General features: G+C 48.4%; 1 long non-coding RNA gene across 3 annotated transcripts; it reads left to right on the forward strand.

Annotated features, from left to right (window-relative positions):
- The first annotated feature begins 1847 nt into the window (after positions 1–1847).
- On the forward strand, positions 1848–18948 carry LOC132501755 (uncharacterized). Of its 3 annotated transcripts, none has more exons than XR_009534308.1 (5): positions 1848–2329; positions 9641–9979; positions 11743–11897; positions 18507–18603; positions 18809–18948. It is a non-coding gene; the product is annotated as an uncharacterized LOC132501755 (long non-coding RNA). The 3 variants fall into 3 exon arrangements; XR_009534307.1 differs by having other exon boundaries at positions 9641–9778; XR_009534310.1 differs by having other exon boundaries at positions 9641–9778; positions 18507–18553.
- Positions 18949–20524: the final 1576 nt, after the last annotated feature.

The following is a 20524-nucleotide window of genomic DNA, read 5'->3' on the forward strand; positions in this document are numbered from 1 at the left end:
CATATATATGCTAGATCTCAAATTTAAATCTGAAGGACAGATGCCCCTGAACTCCAGACTCAAACCTGTCTACACATATCCACCTGACGTCTGATAGGCCTTGGTATGACCAAAACGGAACGGCTGATCTACCCTTCCCCACTAACATGGGCATCCTGTCCACCCAGTTATCCTAAAAATGGAGGTGTCATCCTCGCCTCTTCGCTCCTGTCATAGGGTCATCTGCATAGCCACAACCCTGCCTTTACCTCCTCTTGCCAGGACGTCTGCAACCGCATCTCCACTCTCTCCTACTCCTTGCTCTGCCAAGCAGCCAGAATGATCTTTCTAAAGAGTAAGTGGAATCTCTTCTCTCCTGGCATAAAATCCTCCAAAGGTTTCCCACTGCAACCAAAATAAAACCCACACTCCTTATTTTGACCCAAGAGGACATGATGGTCTAGTCCTTGCCTATGTCTCAAGAGCCCTTGAAATCTCCTTGTTCACATTGCTCCAGGGACAATGGCCTTCATGGTGTCTCCTGAATTTCATGGAGTGCATTCCTGCCTCAGGGCTTTCGCACTTGCTATCCCTTCTGCTTGGAGCATTCTTCCTGCCCAGAAGGTCTCAAAGAGGCCTTTCCTAACCAAATAAAGCAGCACCCACTAACCCCACCCCAGCACAACTCTATCACATTGATTAGCTACTTATCAACATGTGAAATTGTCTGGCTTTATTCCCTCCCATTAAGGCAAAAAAATCTTTTAAGGGCAGGCATTTGTCTTAGTCTCTGATATATTCCCAGGGGATACATGCCTTGCACATAGGGGGCTCTCAGTGAATGCATGTTGACTGACTGAGGCCAGAACTGAATGGAGAAGGAAGTGACCAGCTAGATGGCCAGGAAGGCAACTGCAGGGCCAGAGATAGGGAGGCTGGAGAATTCAAGATATACCAAGGGACCCTGAGGGGTCAGGCTGGCTACAGGGGAGGATGCACATGGGGAATGGGAGGAGAAAATTCTGCATGGTTAGAGGGCTTGCAAGCTGTCACTCCAAGTCCTTTGAATTGGAGTGGCTGCTGCTGACGATTATGACTCAAGAACATGATAGGTTCAAAGCAAAGATTTTAAGATGATTAATATGACAGAAGGGTTTACATTTCTGAGTGTCCTTAACTAAGTGCTGTCCCGTGGGAGCACAGAGTTTTAGAAGACGAAACATCTAGAAGAATCTGGGAGCCCAGGGGAGTCGGAGATCTGTCCCTTTGGATTGAGATGCAAGAAAAACCCATTATCCAACCTTTTAGGGACCAATATTGAGTTCTCAGTTTTGGAAGTTCTCCCCAGGTAATTAAAGGTTTGCTGAGCTGCACAGCAGGTACTCATACACACGTGTTAACGAGCTGGTGCCCGTGCCTTGGGCTTCCTTACACCTTCCCCCAACGCGCGCGCGCGCACGCGCACACACACACACACACACACGACCAAATCGCTTTTTTTCACCCTGAGACTGAACACAGCTTCACCAGACGCCCACCCCACGGATACACCCCAGACCTAGCTCCTTGCCTTCCCAGCCCCTCCACCCAGTTCCATTGTCAGAGCGGAACAAAAGGCCCAAGGCATCTTGGGTTAAAGGATTTTAACTCTGCCAATCCCAGGAGGCTCCAACAAGAAGCAGCTTCCTGCAGGAGAAAAGTGACTGAGCAATCTCCCCAGGGGCCAGGGGATTTTTTTTGTTTTTTTCTGGTCCGAAAAACAGAACCCAGCTGTCAATCAGACACTCCTCCCCCCACCCGCCCACCCCCCGCCCTGGGTTCCCATCCCAGCCCCCACCCCGGGATTAGGAGCTTTGTCTCCTAGAGACCTCCCCGCAGCCAAACGCATCCTTAGGTCTCTTCGCTGATGACTTCTATTTGTGGCGGTCAGGCTTTCACCCAAGCCCGAGGGGCCGTCCCCGCCACCCCCATCAGACAGGACTCCCCCTCTGCTCCCCTCCTCGTCCCCCTGCCCCTGCCTCCCCGCCTTCACCCTGTGCGGGTACTGCTGCCCCGAGCGCCCGGATCGCCCACCGTCCCTCCCCCCATCCGCATCCGAGCGCCTCTGCTCCCCAGGGCGCCGCACGCAGCCAGGGGCCAGGCGGGAAGCCGGAGCCCGCCGCCTGCCCAGGGCCGCGGGTAGCTTCTCCGCGGTCCCGCGCGGCACCCTCTTCGGGCACCAGCTCCTGAACTTGGCCGGAAACGAACCCGTCCTCTAGAGCGGAAAGCTGCCGGCTTGTTGGGTGCTAGCAAGAGTCTATCCAGGGTCGAGGTTCGGTGTGTTTGTTTCCACGTGCCTCTGTCCTAACCGGTGAGTAGCCTCTGGAGAGCCCTCGCTGGCTGCTCTGCCCCAGTCCTAGAGGTTTCTGGAACAAAACTGCATTTGGTGTCAAACCCCTTTTGCTCACCCGGTAACTAAAGTTAAGTATGCATTCTTTGGTTGTTGTTGTTCTTGAGTTTTTCACGTAGACGAGATACCGGGTAAATTAGAAACATGTTTGGGAAAGGAGTGAGCAATCAATGCTGGCATTTAAACAACACAAAAAAGCCCACCCCAGGCCACACGCCCAGGCGGCCGCGGCGCTCCCGGCGACGGAGCAGCGCCCTCTGGCGGCCTCGCGGGGGATCGGCCGCCCCCACCCCCAGGCTCCGGAGCGGGGAGAGTCGCTTCCCCAAGTCTGAGAAACACTGGGAAAACTTGGGAGGAAGGGAGTTTAAGGTGTTGCGACGCCAAGGTCCTGGGAAATGCTTTTTGTGGTTCCGGGACTAGTGCCCAGGCCAAGAGCCCCGGGAAGGGGCCAACATAAAAGAAAAACCCTTGTTCCACTCTCAATGGCTGCCTGAAATTCTGTGAACACAGCGTCATCCCTTACCCGAAGGCTTTGATTCTCTTTAAAATTCAAATGCCTCAAGGAGGGGTAACCTTAAAACAAGTGCCCGGTGGCAGGCTATGTCCAAAAATCACCAACGTCATCACCAAAAGGCATGATTATACCATAATCTGTAAATTTTATATGATGATGACATTTAGTAAGTATCATCGAATCTTTTTTCCCCCTATTGTTATCTCCCGGGGCATCCTTTTGTACTCTGAACAGCAGTGTTATTTTACGCTGCCCCACTCCCACTGACCATTCCCCCTATTTCAATTTGCCCCAAGTTTTCTTGTTCCTTGTACATCCTAAACGTTTCTCCCCTTCTCCCGCTTCTCCTCATTCTTACGGCTGCTGCTTGAGTTTAGGCTCACACAGCTCATTGTCTGGATCGGGGCTCCTCCAGTGGAGCAGCTGGAACCCTTCCATGACACCCGGGATCCCAGGTCCACAGGACTGTCTTGGGTTCTCTCTGTCTGCTCGTCACGCAGCGCCAGCGTGTCTGCCAAGAGGCAGCCACCTTGGGCTGACTGCGGACACCCTCCCTGCAGGAGCTGAGTACTCCTGCTTCAGCTTTCTCTCTGTCTGGAGTCTCTCTTCAGAAGAGTATGGCTTCTCCTCCACCTGGTGGAAGCTGGAAGGGGTGAGCGTGCTGGGTTTCTGAGGAAACAGGCAGGTGCTCCCCCTCTCACTGTTTTCCTCTGAATCTCTTTTCCCTGCCTGAAGGGTTTCCACTTACTCATACTGTCTGGTGGGAATTCCTCCAACTTCATACCTTCCTTCTCTCTGAGGTGTTTTCAGCTGTGTTTATTGCTACACAACAAGCCACCCGGTGGCTTAAAACAAGAAACGTGTATTTATTGGGCTCCCGACTCTGTGGGTGTCAGCGGGGCAGCGTCTAGCTAGCCTGGCTTTGCGAGGCCTGTGTGTGTGTCCGTGGTGAGCCGGCAGGTCGTTGGATGGGTTAGGACCGCTTCACCCACATATCTGGTGGTTAGCAGGCTGTCAGCTAGGGTGAAAGGGCGACCGGGCCACGTCCCTCTCATAAGGCAGGACAGCCGACCCCAGACTGCTTGCTGTAGCAGCGGGCTTCCAAGGATGGGGAAAGCAGAGCCACAAGGCTTCTTGAGGCCTGGGCTGGAAACCGGCCGCCCTCGCTCCCACCGCACTCTCTTGGTCAAAGCCAGTCGCCAGGCCGGGCCAAACTCAAGAGGTGGGAAACGGACTTCAACTCCTGGTGGAAGGAGCTGCAAAGTACTGTAGCCATTTTTGCGGTCCACCACTGACCCTCTTCTCCCTCGGGCATGCTACTGATAAGTAAACACGTCAAGATATTAGATCCCTAAGCCGCCCCTAGGACGTTCAGAGCTCAGCGCCTAAGCGCACCAGCCCAGCGGTCAGCGTGCCTGGGTTTGGACCTTGGCTTCTCACTTATCAGATGCTGACCAGGAAAAGTTACCTTGCCTCTTGGGGCCTCGGTTTCCTAATCCGTAAAAGTGGGAGTTGTTGTAAATATTAAAAAAGTTAATCCGCGGTAAGTACTTAGGCAGTGTCTGGCACACCGTGAATGTTCAATAAATATCAGCTATCGTGCCGCGGGGGGACGGCTGGCTGCCCGGCCCACCAGGATTGCTGAGGCCACCAGCGCCACCTTCCACAGCTGCCCCAAAGCCCTCTCCCAACACTGCTGACACCGGCACCCCCAGCTGCCAGCTCTGCTGACGACACCTGGTGTTTCCAGGGCTGCACTGAGATGCCAGGGAAATGGCCCTGTCCATTTTTACCAGCTCCTTCAGTGAAGCCCGTCTCTCTAGAGCTGTTACAAAAAGGGATCTGAAGTCAGACTGGAGGTTTGCTTGCAGCTCTTCTTCCTGAGAGATTCAGACAAGCTGATTCATCTCGCTGAGTCTCAGTTTCTTCATCTGTACAATGGAGGCAGCAGCACCGCCTCCTACAGAGCATAGACAGCATAATATGAATAACGTTAAGAGCCTGTGTTTAAAAGATACTGGCACTCCCAGGACACAGAACCATGTTGTGCCTGAAACTGCCCCTCCCGTAGGTGCTGAGAAGTTGCCATGGATGAGCCCTGTTTCCCAGAAATATCCTTAGTCACTCCTAGCGTCCTCCCTCCCTCTGCGATGGGCCAGGATCCTGGGGAGCAGGCTGAACTCCCCCTGCTGGTTTAGTGTCTGGTCCCTCCACTCTACCTCCTGAGGCCTGACCTATGTTCTGTTTTCAACTTAGTATCTCTAATACCTAGCAGACAACTTAGCATGGTAGTTGCTCAGTAAATATCTGATGAAAAAAGAAGGAATGGATGAGGAGGTAGGAGAGGAAAGACTTTTCCTCTACCCTCCTAGGTTCGATAGCTGGGTCTGTGAACTAAACTTACAACAGGCAGATTAACAGGAGAAAAGGTATACACATTTCTGGATTTCTAACGTTACACGGACATGGGACATCACAGGAAAAAATGTGAGTACCCAGAAAGGTGATGAGATTTGAGAGCTTATATACCGTCTTTATAGGGAAGGGGCGATTTAGGGGCAAGATGAATGGGCCTTTTTTTTTTTTTTTTGCAATTGTGGCCTCTCCCATTGCGGAAGCACAGGCTTCGGACGTGCAGGCTCAGCGGCCATGGCTCACGGGCTCAGCCGCTCTGCGGCATGTGGGATCTTCCCGGACAGGGGCACGAACCCGTGTCCCCTGCATCGTCAGGCGGACTCTCAACCACTGCGCCACCAGGGAAGCCCTGAATGGGCCCTTTGAAGAACAGATGGGAGATACGATAGTTTGTGACAAAGTTTGTCAGGGTGTTGTGTGGACTCCTAGTGTCCTCTCCTGTGACAATCTTCCCTGATTAGTGAAACTCCCAGCAAGGAGATTTTATGACAACTGAATTCCTTTCGGAGGATCTGTCTTAGGCAGATGAGGGGAGTTTGGAGAAAGCCTCTCCCCACCTTTGCTGGTTTTTAACTGCCCTCAGCTCAAAATAATCAGAACAACAAAGTGGCATATTTTGGGGTGTCCTGAACTCCTGTGGGAATTTCACTTCAAGGACTTCTGATAGTTTTTCTTTTCCTTGGTGAAGCCATCTTTTTTGGGGATGACTTCCAGGCCACTAGGGCAGAAGGGAAGATGTTCCCAAGAACTGGGTTGGGTGGCATTCCTCAACCTGGCTGCCAGTTGCGATCACTGGGGAAGCCCAGGCCCACCCAGGGATGCAGGTATAATTGGCATGGGACCTGCCTTGGTGTCCAGAATTGGGAGTTAGCCCTGATGTGTGCACGTTCATCATTTCCATCAAGTCTACCCCAGGATCGAGTCTTCCCAAGCTGATGGTGAAGAGCCCCAGATTCCACTGATGGTTCCCACAGAGTTCAGACCACAGCAGAAAATGAATTAGGCTGCCCAGAGGTTAAAGAGGACACAATAGGGCTTCCCTGGTGGCGCAGTGGTTGAGAGTCCGCCTGCCGATGCAGGGGACACGGGTTCGTGCCCCGGTCCGGGAGGATCCCACATGCCGCGGAGCGGCTGGGCCCGTGAGCCATGGCCGCTGAGCCTGCGCGTCCGGAGCCTGTGCTCCGCAACGGGAGAGGCCACAGCAGTGAGAGGCCCGCGTACCGGAAAAAAAAAAAAAAAAAAAGAGGACACCATAAATCCAATTCCATTCCTAAGTGTGTGTTTGTGTGTGCCTAGACACAATTGGGGGGAAAAAAGCTACTCACTGCAACTTGATGCTTTAAGCGATTCATGAAATGAGTTAATATTCACTAATATGCGCCAGGCAGAGTAAATGTGAAAACCAGGAACAAAGGCAGAGAATGAGGATGAGAATGCGGCTGAGGCTGGCTGCAGAGTAGATCCGGGGCCATGGACTATCTTGAGGGAGCCAGAGTCCAGGAGTCCTGTTAGGAAATCCATGAGCCAGTCAGGCAGGTGGCCATTCTAACCAGTGGCCCGGGCAGGGGGGTGGGGAGAGAGGGAGCAGCAGCCCCTTCTGTGATGCCGGAACTGAAATATCCTTTACCGAATTGGAGGAGAAGGTGGGAGTGGGGCTCCTGGTATGGAGAAAGCTGAGTCCATAAATCTGCCCCCCCCCTTTTTTCCTGCCTGCTGCACCTTTAACCTGGCTCTTTTGAAAGGTGGATGTGTATGCATCCACAAACACATCGACTCATGCCGTAGTAGAAGGGTGGTAGTAAAGTGTGGAGAAGGTGAGTGGGCAGTGCTTGCAGCCCGGTTGGAGTCTGAGAAGACGAGGATCTTCTTGGAACACATCATTCTGGGATTGTGGGGGAAGACTGTCACCTTCATCAAATGAGACTTTTAAACCCTGGATTTTAAATTTCTGTTCCCCGGAAGGGGTCTGATTGTTCAAAGGATAAGGGACGTAAGGCGAAGGTTGCACTGATTCTGAGTTGGGCCCTCAAGTCTCTTTGTGACACTCAGACTGTAACACACAGGCTGCAAAAACCCTTGAGGCACAGGGTGGTCCTGGGCTACTTACAGCAGCATGAAGTGGGCTGCTTGTTTAGAACTTGTTCTAGGGCCCATCCCAGGTCTATCTAATCTCCAGCTACTGGACTGTCCAGGGATTGGGCCAGGGAACTCCAAATTTTAAATATATGCCCCTAGCGACCCCAAGGTGCCTAAGGACCGAGGGCCTTTGTAGAATAGGTAGATGAGGATAGAGGAGGCCAGCGGCTCCCAAACCTGGGGGTTCAAGAATGCACCTGGCGCTTTAAGAGCCAGCCTCTGGCCCTGCTGGATGTGAGGTGGGCCCTGTGCCATTCCTAGGATGACTGTGATCATCACTCAGGTTAGGTGTCCTGGGAGGGAATTAACTGGGAAGAAGCTTTCCTGATCTGTTTCTTGACTCTGGAAGTCTCCCCACATTGCCTCTTCATTGAGACTGGGGCATTCTGCATAGACCCCAGGGCAGGCCTAGGGCATGGAGATGTTGGGGCCATTGTGATGGCATTCCACACTGCCCCCTCCAGCTTTACTGAGATATAATTGACGTATAACATTGTGGAAGCTTAAGGTGTTTGACATGTTGATTTGATCCTTACATATTGCAAAATGATTAACCATCAAAGCATTAGCTAATACTTCCATCACATCTCATAATTAGTATTTCTTTTTTGTAGTGAGAACATTTAAGATCTACTCTCTTAGCAACTTTCAAGTATACAATATGGTAGCATTAACTATAATCAACATGCTGTATATTAGATTCCCCAGAACGAATTCATCTTATAACTGGAAGTTTGTCCCCTTTGATCAATATCTCCCTATCTTCCCCCAACCCTCCCGCCCCAGCCTCTGGTAACCACCGTTCTACTCTTTGTTTCTAAGCATTTGGCTTTTTTAGATTCCACATGTAGAAGTGATAACATCCAGTATTTGTCTTTCTCTGTCTGACTTATTTCACTTAGCATAATGCCCTCAAGGTCCATCCATCTTGCTGCAAATGGTAGGATTTTCTTCTTTCTCATGGCTGCATAATATTCCATTGTGTATATATATGCCACATCTTCTTCATTCATTTGTCTGTTGACAAACACATAGGTTGTTTCCATATCTTGGCTGTTGTGAACAAGGCTACAATGAACATGGCAGTGCAGGCATTTCTTCAGGATCCTGTTCTCACTTTCTTTAGATATATACCCAGAAGTGGGATTGCTGGATCATATGGTAGTTGTATTGTTAATTTTTTCAGGAACCTCCATACTGTTTTCTAGAGTGGCTCTATCAATTTATTCAATACATTCCCACCCACAGTGCACAAGGGTTCCCTTTTTCCCACATCCTTTCCAACACTTGTTATCTCTTGTCTTTTTGATGATAGCAGTTCTAACAGGTGAGGTGAGGGGGGCCATTGTTTTGAAATATTTTTGAATTGATAAGAACCCCCCAATGGGTTCAAAGTTAGCAGAGTATCTGAATTAGGAAAACAAGCCCGTCCCCAAGGAGAATCAACTTTCTCATATGCTTTTGGCCTCAAGAGAGGGAGTCCGGCCACCATTCTGCTGTCTGTAATTCAGAACAGCAGACAGTGAAAAGTCAGCTATAACAGGTTTCTGACGCTCACACAACACACGTGTGTCTACGCCGGCTGAGGCTCTGTTTTCTGTTACCACTGGCCATGGAGGCCACATCTTTCCAGTGGGTGAACTTGAAGGCAATCTGGCCTTCAGCCCTCAGCCTTCACCTCAGGCAAACTTCCTTTTACAAAAAGCCTCTCAATTCTTATCCAAAAGTTACACTGTATGCAATTTATATTCTATTTAACATCAAAATGGGGAGGAAGTCTGCAAGATGAAAACTGTTTTCATAATAAGATGTTATTTGCCTTTTTCACTCTCATTTTCTCGTGAATATATGAAGCTATGTGCTTTGCAAAAACTCAGTCCGATAGTGAGTGAGTCCAGAAGCAGATAAGAGACTCCATCTGTCTTTTATTAAGCTAAACATTTTTAAAAATTACAGGAATGTAAAATGGAGCCACACTTCTCACTAACTTTTTTTTGTTTTGGAAAATATAGGCTTAAAAAATATATGTTAATGTAGTGGATTTATTATTGTAATTTTAAGTAAATAAATATTTTTAAAATTTCAGTTTAATTTCTAATATGGTAAATAGAACACTCTTTGAGGCCCTCAGTAATGTTAAGAGTATATAGGGGTCCTGAGATTAAGAAGTTTGAGAACCACTGTCTTATTTCTTGTCCGTCCCCTAGGCTCCGCCCCCAATTTTCAAGTGTACAAGCTCGCCTTCCGCGCCAACTGTTGGAGTTCACCGTGGTGACCATCTGACATGTCTCAAACAGCTGCCTCAAAGCATCCTTCCTCCAGATGCCCCCTTCCCACCTTCCAGGGTGAGAACGTGTTCCTTTAACACTCAGCAAACCTAGGATGGGGACAAGGGAACTCATGTGCAGTCGGGGGAGCAAGGGAACGAAAACACAGTCACTGCCCTCGAGGGACTTCTGATTTTGTGGGAGATACGGACGGGCAAGCAGCTGCCCAGGAGATACCTGTCATTGCTGTTTGCCAGTTGCATCCTGGGGAGAAAGCAGGTATTGCGCCAGCCTTCCAGTTTCTTTGCCTCCCGCTGCCCCAGATTCCCGAGATCCCGGGGCCCGCGCGCCCCCTGGTGGTCGTGCCTCGTCTATGCAGCCTTTTCCTTCTGGAGCTGCAGGAGCGCCCTAGGGATCCTCAAGTTTGGGGATCGCCGCGCTGTGGCTCCATCGCTTAGGATCTACGTCGGTCCTCCGCGGCCTCTTGTTTGTCACTCTGCGCACGTTTATCCCTTGGTGACTAATTCCAGCCCGCTTCTGCCTCTGTGCCTGCCCTTTATGGATGCTAGGCATCTTGTGGTTTCCTTCCCCACCACCAATGCCATTAGGTGACAGAGTACGCCATGCTAGAGATAATGGATCCGAGTTCAAGGAGTCCGATGACAAAGTTCCACTTCTTATTGATATGCCTAAGAGCAAATTATCTGATGTCTAAAGCAGCTCTGGATATTGGCGACTGAGGGATATCCTACGTTGGGGTCAAGTTCTTTCAGGAGGGGGGAAATGCATCTGGACCCTCTGAATCTCATTGGCTTAAGTTGGATTCCTTGCTCCTCCGGGGCTCATGGTCGTACTTTCTGCATTCTGAGGTGGGCATCAATACCACAAGACCCCCACCAGTCCTTCTAGGGCTTTTTTCCAGGGACACAGGGGCCCTCCTATTATAAACAGGACAGGAGTGGTCTACCATAAAATCCCAGAACACCTCAAAGTGGGTATGCAGATGAACACTTTGACCCTAGCTTACTCAATACAAAACAAAGCTCTAAAATTGAGGAACGAAACACTACAGTGTCTTTCTTTTCATCAAACCCTAGAAATTCAGAATGAGAGTACCCTCAAACAGTATTGGGGGTTGGGAGGGAGCTTCAGAGACAGCAGGGTGTCCTTGGGGACCAGCCTAAGGGCTCTCCTACAGTTCTGACCCAGAGTCCGTCAGCAGGAACCTCACTGACCCGTAAGCAAATTCAACCATCTTAACCTAGTGGTTTCCATGGTAACCATCAAAGAATGATCCCCTTTTCATTCCCACAGATGTTTCTCCCACCCCTCCCCCCAATAGTCACTTTCAGCTATGACCTAGAACTGGATTCCATACAAATACTATTTGCAAAGGTATCATTTCCCCCTTTCAATCCATGTTTTAAGAAAGTAGAAACTGTTTCTTTAATTTACACAGAAACGCCCTTCAGGTACATGGGAGTTTATTTTAGTATTCTTATTTGTGTAATAATTCATTTTAAATTAAAATTAAAAAAATTTTTCTTCTAAAAAATTTTCAAACAGAAAAGAAACATTCAAAATGCTCTTTCAACATTTTTGAAGAAAATCTGGTCTTTGTGAAGAATGATAAGAGGTTATGAAATAAACACCATTATCTACAAAAGGAACTCATAGATTGTAAGCCTTAATCCTTATTAGGGCTATGGTGAAAATGGCAGAGCCTAACATTTTAGCTTTGAAGCACAAGAAGAATATAAATAAACCTTTAAAGTATAGTAAAGTGTAGATAGTAGGGGGAAATTTAAAAAAATCAATTAATCACGCTGTCCTTCCACAACGCCTTCCCATCTTTTCCCCAGCAGCCCCCTCACCCTTCACAACCTTTAAAACATCCACAATGAGAAACCCAGGCAGTGCGAACACCTGCTGCTTGTGTCCTAAACAAAGGTTGGGTAAACTACGGTCCTTGGGCCCTTTCTGGCCCAGGGCCTGTTTTTGTATGGCCAGTCAGCTAAGAATGTTTTTTTACATTCTTAAAGGGCTATAAAACAAGCAAACACACAAAGAAGAATATGCGACAGAAACTAGATGTCCACCCTGTGGCCATGTGTGATCTGTGAACCATCTCTTCTGTTGGCTGCAGGAATCCTGGTGAAAGGTGCCTTTTCTTCCATCCAGGCAGCAGTGACAAGAGGTACAGCCGAAGTTGCCATGCCGACAGGGAATTCAGTTCTTAAAATAGTCAACTGTGCTCAGGCATTTTCGGGGTGGGTGGGTTTGGAGGGAGGGGGTTAGGGAGAGGGGTGGGGAGAGATGATAAACGAATGAGTCAGACCCAACTGGTGACAGCTGTTCCATCATCCCTCTGGTAAGACGGCAGGAGGAGACTCTCTAAAAGGAGGTCTGAAAGAGACATTTTCCATTCAAAGAGTAGGGATAGCTCTGTTTCCTTGCGCTATTTTCCTGCCCGACAGAAGGAAATTCCCCCCCCCCCCACCTCTCCTCCCTCCCGCCACCCTGCAGGCTCTTCCCTGCCGAGAACAGAAGGGGGGAAACACGCCCATCTCAGAAAGAGCCTGCCCTGATTCGGAGGGACTGGGTGTGCTGGGGATTCGTCTGTGCAGGGGTGGGAGGCGTTCATTCTCACTCTGGGCTGCCTCAAGGCTTCCTCTGTGGGAGGCCCGCGTCTCCTCTCATCTCGGTCATCCTAATCAGCGTCATGGAACCAAAAGGAAAGTGTATCCCTATCAATGTGTCTTTTATCCAGATAGCCCAATCAACCAACAGTCATTCTTTGAGAATCTCCTGTCACCCCTTTGTTGTGCCCCCAATGCCTGGAAAGGTGAACTAAGTCCTTTTTTTCAATTGTGGTAAAATATACATAACATAAAATTTGCCATTTTAACCAGTTTTTAACTGCACAACTCAGTAGTGTTAAATACATTCACACTGGTGTGCAACTGTCACCACCATCCATCTTCAGAATTTGTTCATCTTCTGAAACTCTACACATAACTCCCCATTCTGTACCTGTCCCCCCAGCCCCTAGCAACCACTATTCTACTTTCTGTCTCTATGAATTTGGCTATTCTAGGAATCTTATAGAAGTGGAATCAGTATTTTCTTTTGTATCTGGCTTATTTCACTTAGCATATCTTTAAGGTTCATCCATGTGTCAGAATTCCATTCCTTTTAAAGGCTGAATAATATTCCATTGTATGTATATACACGTTCTGTGTATCCATTCATCCATCAGTGGAAACTTGGTTTGCTTCTACCTTTTGGCTACCATGGATACTGTTGTTCTGAACTTCGGCAGCTGTTTGAGTCCCTAATTTCAACTCTTTTGTTGGCTAAGTTCATTTTCAGAAAGAAAAAACTAAGCCAAATGAGATCCCACCCAGGGTGCAGAAGATGCTACAGCAACATTTGCTTATCTCTTCTATCCCATCCATTCAAAATCCATCTCTTATGAGGCCAGCTGCCCCTGGTCCCCTGTTGTCTTCCCTCCTCCAGGCTCTAGCCCTCTGCCCTTACTGCTCACTACCTTGAGCTCAAGGCCCTGGGGACATCTGGTCTCGGATCCTTCATCAAGGACAGTGGAGAACTTTAAGGTTGATAGTTAGTTCTTTCATTTTTTTATAGTTGAGCATCATTACAGTAAAACTTTCTAGGTTTAATGCCAATTGTATCTTTTAGCATCATTTCAATGTGTTTTTATACAAAAGGACCCATTTCCCACCAGGAGCAGGGAAGGAAAGGATTCAGTGGATAGACATAACACTAGGAATTTTTTTGGTCGGGAGTGAGCACGTGGTCTCAGTTGGCTCACTCAGGCTGAAGGGAAGGAATTTTATTTCGTGGCTGGGCAAGATGTTCTTTTTTTTTTTTCCCCCTGGGGGTGTTCCACTTGATGCTGATTGAAAGGAAGCTGGGCTGTGGATCAAGCTGACACCTAGGGAGGAAGGCAGAGCTAAGAGAATAGCAGAATAGGTGCTAGGGTCCTGATTGTGCAGGGCCTGAAGCTTACTCGACTCCAGTTACCTGTTAGGGAACCAATAAATTGCCTTGTATTTTAAGCCTGATTTGGTAGGGCTTTCTGACCCTCAGGACCAAATTTACCCCAAGAAGAGTGGAAAGTCATTGCAAGGTATAAGCAGGGAGAGTCCAGGAAGAGGGTGACATGATCGGATCTGCATCACATGGTTGCCCTGAGCTCTAGCTGCAAGGTGGAAACGGGTTAGTGGGGAGGTGGGGTGGTTGCAGTTGGAGGTGCTACTGGACTAGCTCTGGTGAGAGGTGGTGGAGGAAGAGAGAGGGGAGCAGATCTGGGAGATTTTAAAAGAAGTTTTCTATATGAGATCGCGCTGATCCCCCCGAAACCCCAAACACACACAGACACATGGATGCCAACGTCAATGGCTATCCAAAGCCCCGCCCCATTTCTACAGATTTGGGGAAGCAGGGAAGAGGTTTTCATTTCTCATGGACATTTCTGCCTCATGGGCTCCCACCTCTAGGAGCGGTTTAGCTGTTCTGCCAAGTCATGGCTGGTGTGAAGCTCAGTCCTTCGCTGGTTTCTACAGCCCCTCACGTAGATAGTCCTGGTGAGGCGGGCTCACGCTGCAGTCTTCTGCCACTTTGTCTCATTCCTTTCTTTTTCCTCCTCCCAACTCTGTACTTGATCCCCTCCCTCGTGGGTTCCTTGGGGAGCTCCAATTTTTCTCTCTTCATGGTGGGAAAAATTCAGTTTTCCCAGCTCCTTCCCTCAAACTCGCACATCTGGCTTCTTCAGGGAGCTCGGAAGAACCAAGGGCCCCCATCGGGCACAGTCTGCTCGCCTCACAAGGCAGGTGAGTTCTAAATAGCCAGCTTTCCCCCGTTGTCGTTCTCAGTATGGATACTTGTCTCCCACGGCTGGATTACGAACTTCTTGCAAGCCGGACCATGTTGTCCTGGTCTCTGTGATGTCTACTGCACCTAGTACTGTGGGCACTTGTGCAACTGGTCAAACCCTGCTTGTTCCAAAGCAGCCTAGCCGCAGGCCATAGCCAAATCAACCCAGTGTCTTCAGGAGGATGAGAGGTTTAAGACACACTGATTGACTGAGGGCTCCTGGGCACAGGAAAGACCTGAAATGATTTCATAGAGCAAATATTTGTTGGGCATTTCCTGTGTGCAGCATGAAGTGGCCTGTGGCACTGGCGCATACAAAGATGAAATCGTTCCTCTGCCCTCGAGGGTCCCACCATGGAGGGGAAAACACACCCACTGCTGACAGCCTATCAGGGGACCAAAACAGGAATGACTGGATATGGACTATGGGACCCAGAGGAATGGATTCTGTCTGGGGTGGGAAGGTAGGTTGAGTGATTAGGGTGGGAGGGTGAGTCAAGTGGGCTTTACAGAGGATATGACACTATCGTGGGCACTTGAGGCATAACTAAGATGCGAGGAAGTGCCTGGTCCCCTCTGCGAGTGGGGAGGAGTTGGCATGACAAGTGTGCCTGGAGCTGGGATGGAGGGGAGGGACCAGGCTGGACAGGCCTCGCCATGCCTCGCCCAGGAGATGTGCTGCTTTCCTGGAGGTGACGTTTGGGCACCCAGCAAATGTTTTAGCTTGATTCCCCTCCCTCCATGCCAGGAAAGAGCAGGGGGCGGAATGGGTGAAAATCTTTAAGATGTTGGCTTCCCTTAATCAGCCCCTTAGGCCGCTGACCTTCTGGCTCCCTGGAGTCTAAGGGAAGAAAGGAGTGGATTGAAAGTGAGAAAATAGTCGAGTGAAGGAGTAAAAAACAGCTGCAAGCACAACACTCCTTTGGAGATGGAATGAATAAATGAGATAAAATCCTAAATAAATACCTTGCATGGTACTAATTGCGTTTTAAAAGCTGCCACCAGAGCCCAGATAAAACGATGCTGTATTTCATTAGTGGCTCCTTTAATTCTATGGTATTTGCCAGCAAAGCCCTATTAAAGCACTCTGTAATTAAAGACCAGTTCTGGGTCCTGTAATTTAGAGCATTATCAAAATATGGCAAGTGACTGGACGTAAGGAAATAGAAACAAACACCACTTTCATAAGGTCCTTGGAGATCACACAGAGTGTGAATTTTAAAAACTCAGCCTCTGAACCGCCCCTGCCCAAGGGGTCTTGTCCACATCAGTATTTTCCATTTGATGGGCAACCAGTTACATTTTTATTATCCCACAGGAGTGTAGGTGGAGAAGTAAATCAGTTCTTTTATTAAAATGATTTTTTTATTGTGATATAATTCTCATAACATAAAATTACCACTTTAAAGTGTATAAATGAGTGGTTTTTAGTATATTCATAACGTTGTACAACCATCACCACTATCTAATTCCAGGACATTTTTATCATCCCCAAAAGAAACCCCGTGCCTGTGAGCGATCAGTTCCCATTCCTACCCATGCAGCCCCCCACCCAGCCCCTGGAAACCACTGATCTGCTTTCTGCCTCTATAGATTTGCCTATTCTGGGCATTTCATATAAAGGGAATCATACAGTATGTGGCCTTTTGGGACAGGCTTCTTTTACTTAGAATATCTTCAAAGTTCATCTGTGTTATAGTATGTATCAGGACTTCATTCCTTTTTGTGGCTAAATCATACTCTGTTGTCTGGATATACCACTTTGGTTTATCCATTCATCTGCTGATGAACATTTGGGTTGTTTCCATTTTTTAACCATAATTAATAATGCTGCTATGAACATTCATGTACAAGTTTTTGTGTGAATCTATGTTTTCAGTTCTTTTAGGGAGTGGAATCGCTGGGTCATATGGTAGATCTTTGTTTAACCTTTTAAGGAGCTGCCAGGCTATTCTTCACAGCAGCAGCAACTATTTTATATTCCCAAAAGCAATGTATGAGGTTTTCAATTTTCCCACATCACCAACACTTGTTACTGTCCGTTAGTTGTTTTTTTTTAAATAAATAATTTATTTATTTATGTTTGGCTGCGTTGGGTCTTCGTTGCTTTCCCCGGGCTTTCTGTAGTTGCGTTGAGCGGGGGCTACTCTTCGTTGCGGTGCACGGGCTTCTCATTGTGGTGTCTCCTCTTGTTGTGGAGCACAGGCTCTAGGTGCGCGGGCTTCAGTAGTTGTGGCTCACGGGCTCTAGAGCACAGGCTCAGTAGTTGGGGTGCATGGGCTTAGTTGCTCCGCAGCATGTGGGATCTTCCTGGACCAGGGCTCAAACCCACGTCCCCTGCGTTGGCAGGTGGATTCTTTTTATTTTTTTATTTTTTTATTTTTTGCCTTATAACAAATTTAATCAGGTATACATATACATATGTTCCCATATCCCCTCCCTTTTGCGTCTCCCTCCCACCCTCCCTATCCCACCCCTCCAGGCAGTCGGTCACAAAGCACCGAGCTGATCTCCCTGTGCTATGTGGCTGCTTCCCACTAGCTATCTACCTTACATTTGGTAGTGTATATATGTCCATGCCGCTCTTTCACTTTGTCACAGCTTAGCCTTCCCCCTCCCCATATCCTCAAGTCCATTCTTAACCACTGCGCCAGCAGGGAAGCCCCTGTCCGTTAGTTTTTATTACAGCCCTCCTTAAGTGAGAAGAAGTATTTCGTTGTGATTCATCCATCCTTTAACCATGAAAATAGCCACCCTTTGTCTTTGCTCTTTGTGGTGAACCACATAGATTCTCTCTGCGTTAGGCCAGATTCTCTCTGCATTAGGCCAGCAGGAGATGGTCTGTGGTCCTGCTTCTCCTGTTCCCTCCATCGGGAACTGGCCTGGAGATGCTCGTGACCCAGGACACCGCAGCAGGTGCTGAGCAGGAGTCAAGTGGATGGGAGTCCCAATCCTGGTTCTGCCACGTCTTAGCTAGGGTGACCCGGGCAAGTTACTAAAGCTTCCTACACCTCATTTCTTATATGGGAGTCATTTAAGTAGAGTCGCTGTCTTTCGAGGACTCTAAGAAACACCCCTTTCACATCTTACCATCTCCGAAATCAGGATGTGCCTTTTTTAAAAAGAATTTATTCATTTATTTAATTTTTGACTGCATTGGGTCTTCGCTGCTGCACGTGGGCTTTCTCTAGTTGCTGAGAGCGGGGGCTACTCTTCGTTGCGGTGAGCGGGCTTCTCATTGTGGTGGCTTCTCTTGTTGCGGAGCACGGGCTCTAGGCACACAGGCTTCAGTAGTTGTGACACATGGGCTTCAGTAGTTGTGGCTCGCGGGCTCTAGAGCGCAGGCTCAGTAGTTGCGGTGCACGGGCTTAGTTGTTCCACAGCATGTGGGATCTTCCCGGACCAGGGCTCGAACCCGTGTCCCCTGCGTTGGCAGGCGGATTCTTAACCACTGCCCCACCAGGGAAGCCCAGGATGTGTCTTAAGGTGTATGTCAGGCAGGCTGAAGTCGGGACCTTGTTGTCACTGCCTGGACATCAAAACTTGCTGACCAGCTGTCAGCTGCCAGGGAGAAAACCCCAGAGACAGTCGTGGAGCCTCCTTTTAATGATGCTGTGTCACCTGGGTGCTCTTGGCACCCAGGACAACAATGTGGGGAAAAACATAGGCCACCATGACTCTGAGTCAAAGCGTGATGAGAAGAGTGGACCCCAAGTGTGAGGAAGTTTGGAAATACCATAACCAATTTATTTCACTTGTATTTTGCTTTTTATCTATGCACAGGAGTGATGTATGGCAAATATCTTTAAATAAATCTCAAAGAGCTCTTTCAGTAAGTACAAAATAAAACTTGTAAGTACTAAGAAACTCTTGTGTCGATTAATTGGCTTTTTTTTTTCTTTTTTAGGCAAGCATAAAATTATGACACAGGTTACAATTGCTGGTGAAATACAGGTACCTACCTCCCACGGGGAGAAGCTGTTGAGAGAACCGGCTGGGACACCGTGAGTGAAACACTTACCACAGGGCCTGGCAGGGAGCAGTCCTGTTATCAACACTGATGGTTAAGAGTGTTCTTAATAACAATGTACCCACTCGACTCATATTAGGACATGTGTAATGAGTGACACCTCTTCTGATCCTTCACTGCATGACTAGTCCTGGAGAAGGGAAAAACCATAACTAATGCTTTTTTTTTTTTTTTTATAGATCTCAGAAAAAAATCAATAAAGTCAGCTGTCCTAATAAATACAACATTTCAACAATGTTAGTCAAAGACTCTTAAGGCTTGCTGTGTGCTGTTTGCAACACTGGAAGGTGACACAGAGATGTTGGCCTCTTCCTAGGGGACACGCATTGGGCACCATACACATCAGTCCTGCCCAGCAGTGGAGTTCTGTGCCCCCAGGGGCGCATATGGTTCAGCCACTCCCTCTGGAAAGCCCGCTAACTCTGCCCTCTGTTGTGTGGATCTCTTCCCAGCGCTTCACACTGGCAACTTTAAATTGGCTGAGGCATGAGTATTTACATGACGGGAATCGGCAAACACCATTAATCAGGACTTTTTAAAAAGTTAACTTACTAGCTTATCACTGCATCGAAGGTACTGAGTTCCTGGGGTTGAGGTGGTATCTGTAAACTCAGTCCCAGACCACAAGCCAAGGGCCACTCACTGGATCAGCAGGGATGTTTGGGCACCATGGGCATTTGCCCTACTTCCCTGGATACATATTCTTGCAACATCGTCCATTTCCATGTGGCTGTCTTTGGGGTGTGGGTGACCTGTTAGAAGGTTCTTCTTGCTCCTGTTTGTGAGATGAAAGTCAATGTAGAGTCAGCGTTGCTAACAGCGTTCTCTAAAATGGAGCTGAGAGACCGTGGAAGAAGTATGATTTACACACTCCTCGGCCTGGTTGGAATCTGAGCCCTGACCACTTATTGTCTTAACGCAGGCATCCAGAACATCTGCCCCATGTTCCAGAAACTCAAGATACTTATCAGACCCTTACCCTAAAATAACCCATGACAACCTATCCCTTAAGGACAAATATTTCCTTTCTTGCGTCAGGGTCAATCCTAGTTCTTACAAGACAACTCAACAACCTCGTGGCTTTTACCTTTATAAGCCCCTGACTCTTTCTCTTCCCTGGAACACTCTTTCGGTTTTACCTGAACCGGTATCTCCTGAATTGCAATTCCTAAGTCCACAGAAACTCTCTTCTAATTCGCAGCCTTCTGTGTTTCTTGGTCGACATGTTTCAGCTGCGAAACATCTTCCAGACACTGAGCAAACCCCTCTCCATGGTTTCTGTGTGGCTGGAATTAGGCTGAGAGTTCAGGCTTCTGAGGGCTGAGTCAGGATGAGAGTGGAACAGAAACAAAAGCACAACAGAAGAAGAAAACAATGCCTATTTGACTACTGGAAAGAGGATGGAGACAGGCTTTCTCTTAATTCCTTAGTAGAGGGGGACCCAACAGAAATTATTAGCATGCTCGGGTGCATAGACTTCCTGCCCCTCCACCTCCTCAAGGAGAATCTATAAGTGCTAGTGCTCGGGTGCATAGACTTCCTGCCCCTCCAACTCCTCAAGGAGAATTCTATAAGTGCTAGTGCTCGGGTGCATAGACTTCCTGCCCCTCCAACTCCTCAAGGAGAATCTATAAGTGCTAGTGCTCGGGTGCATAGACTTCCTGCCCCTCCAACTCCTCAAGGAGAATTCTATAAGTGCTAGTGCTCGGGTGCATAGACTTCCTGCCCCTCCAACTCAAGGAGAATCTATAAGTGCTAGTGCTCGGGTGCATAGACTTCCTGCCCCTCCAACTCCTCAAGGAGAATCTATAAGTGCTAGCCCGGTTTCTCTACTCCTTCCCTCAACTCTCCTTATGAGGTTAGAAGACATAGTAATAAAGACCAAACAAGAGAAG

This window comes from Mesoplodon densirostris, chromosome 14, assembly GCF_025265405.1.
Source record: "Mesoplodon densirostris isolate mMesDen1 chromosome 14, mMesDen1 primary haplotype, whole genome shotgun sequence".
In the NCBI taxonomy this organism is placed as follows: domain Eukaryota; kingdom Metazoa; phylum Chordata; class Mammalia; order Artiodactyla; family Ziphiidae; genus Mesoplodon; species Mesoplodon densirostris.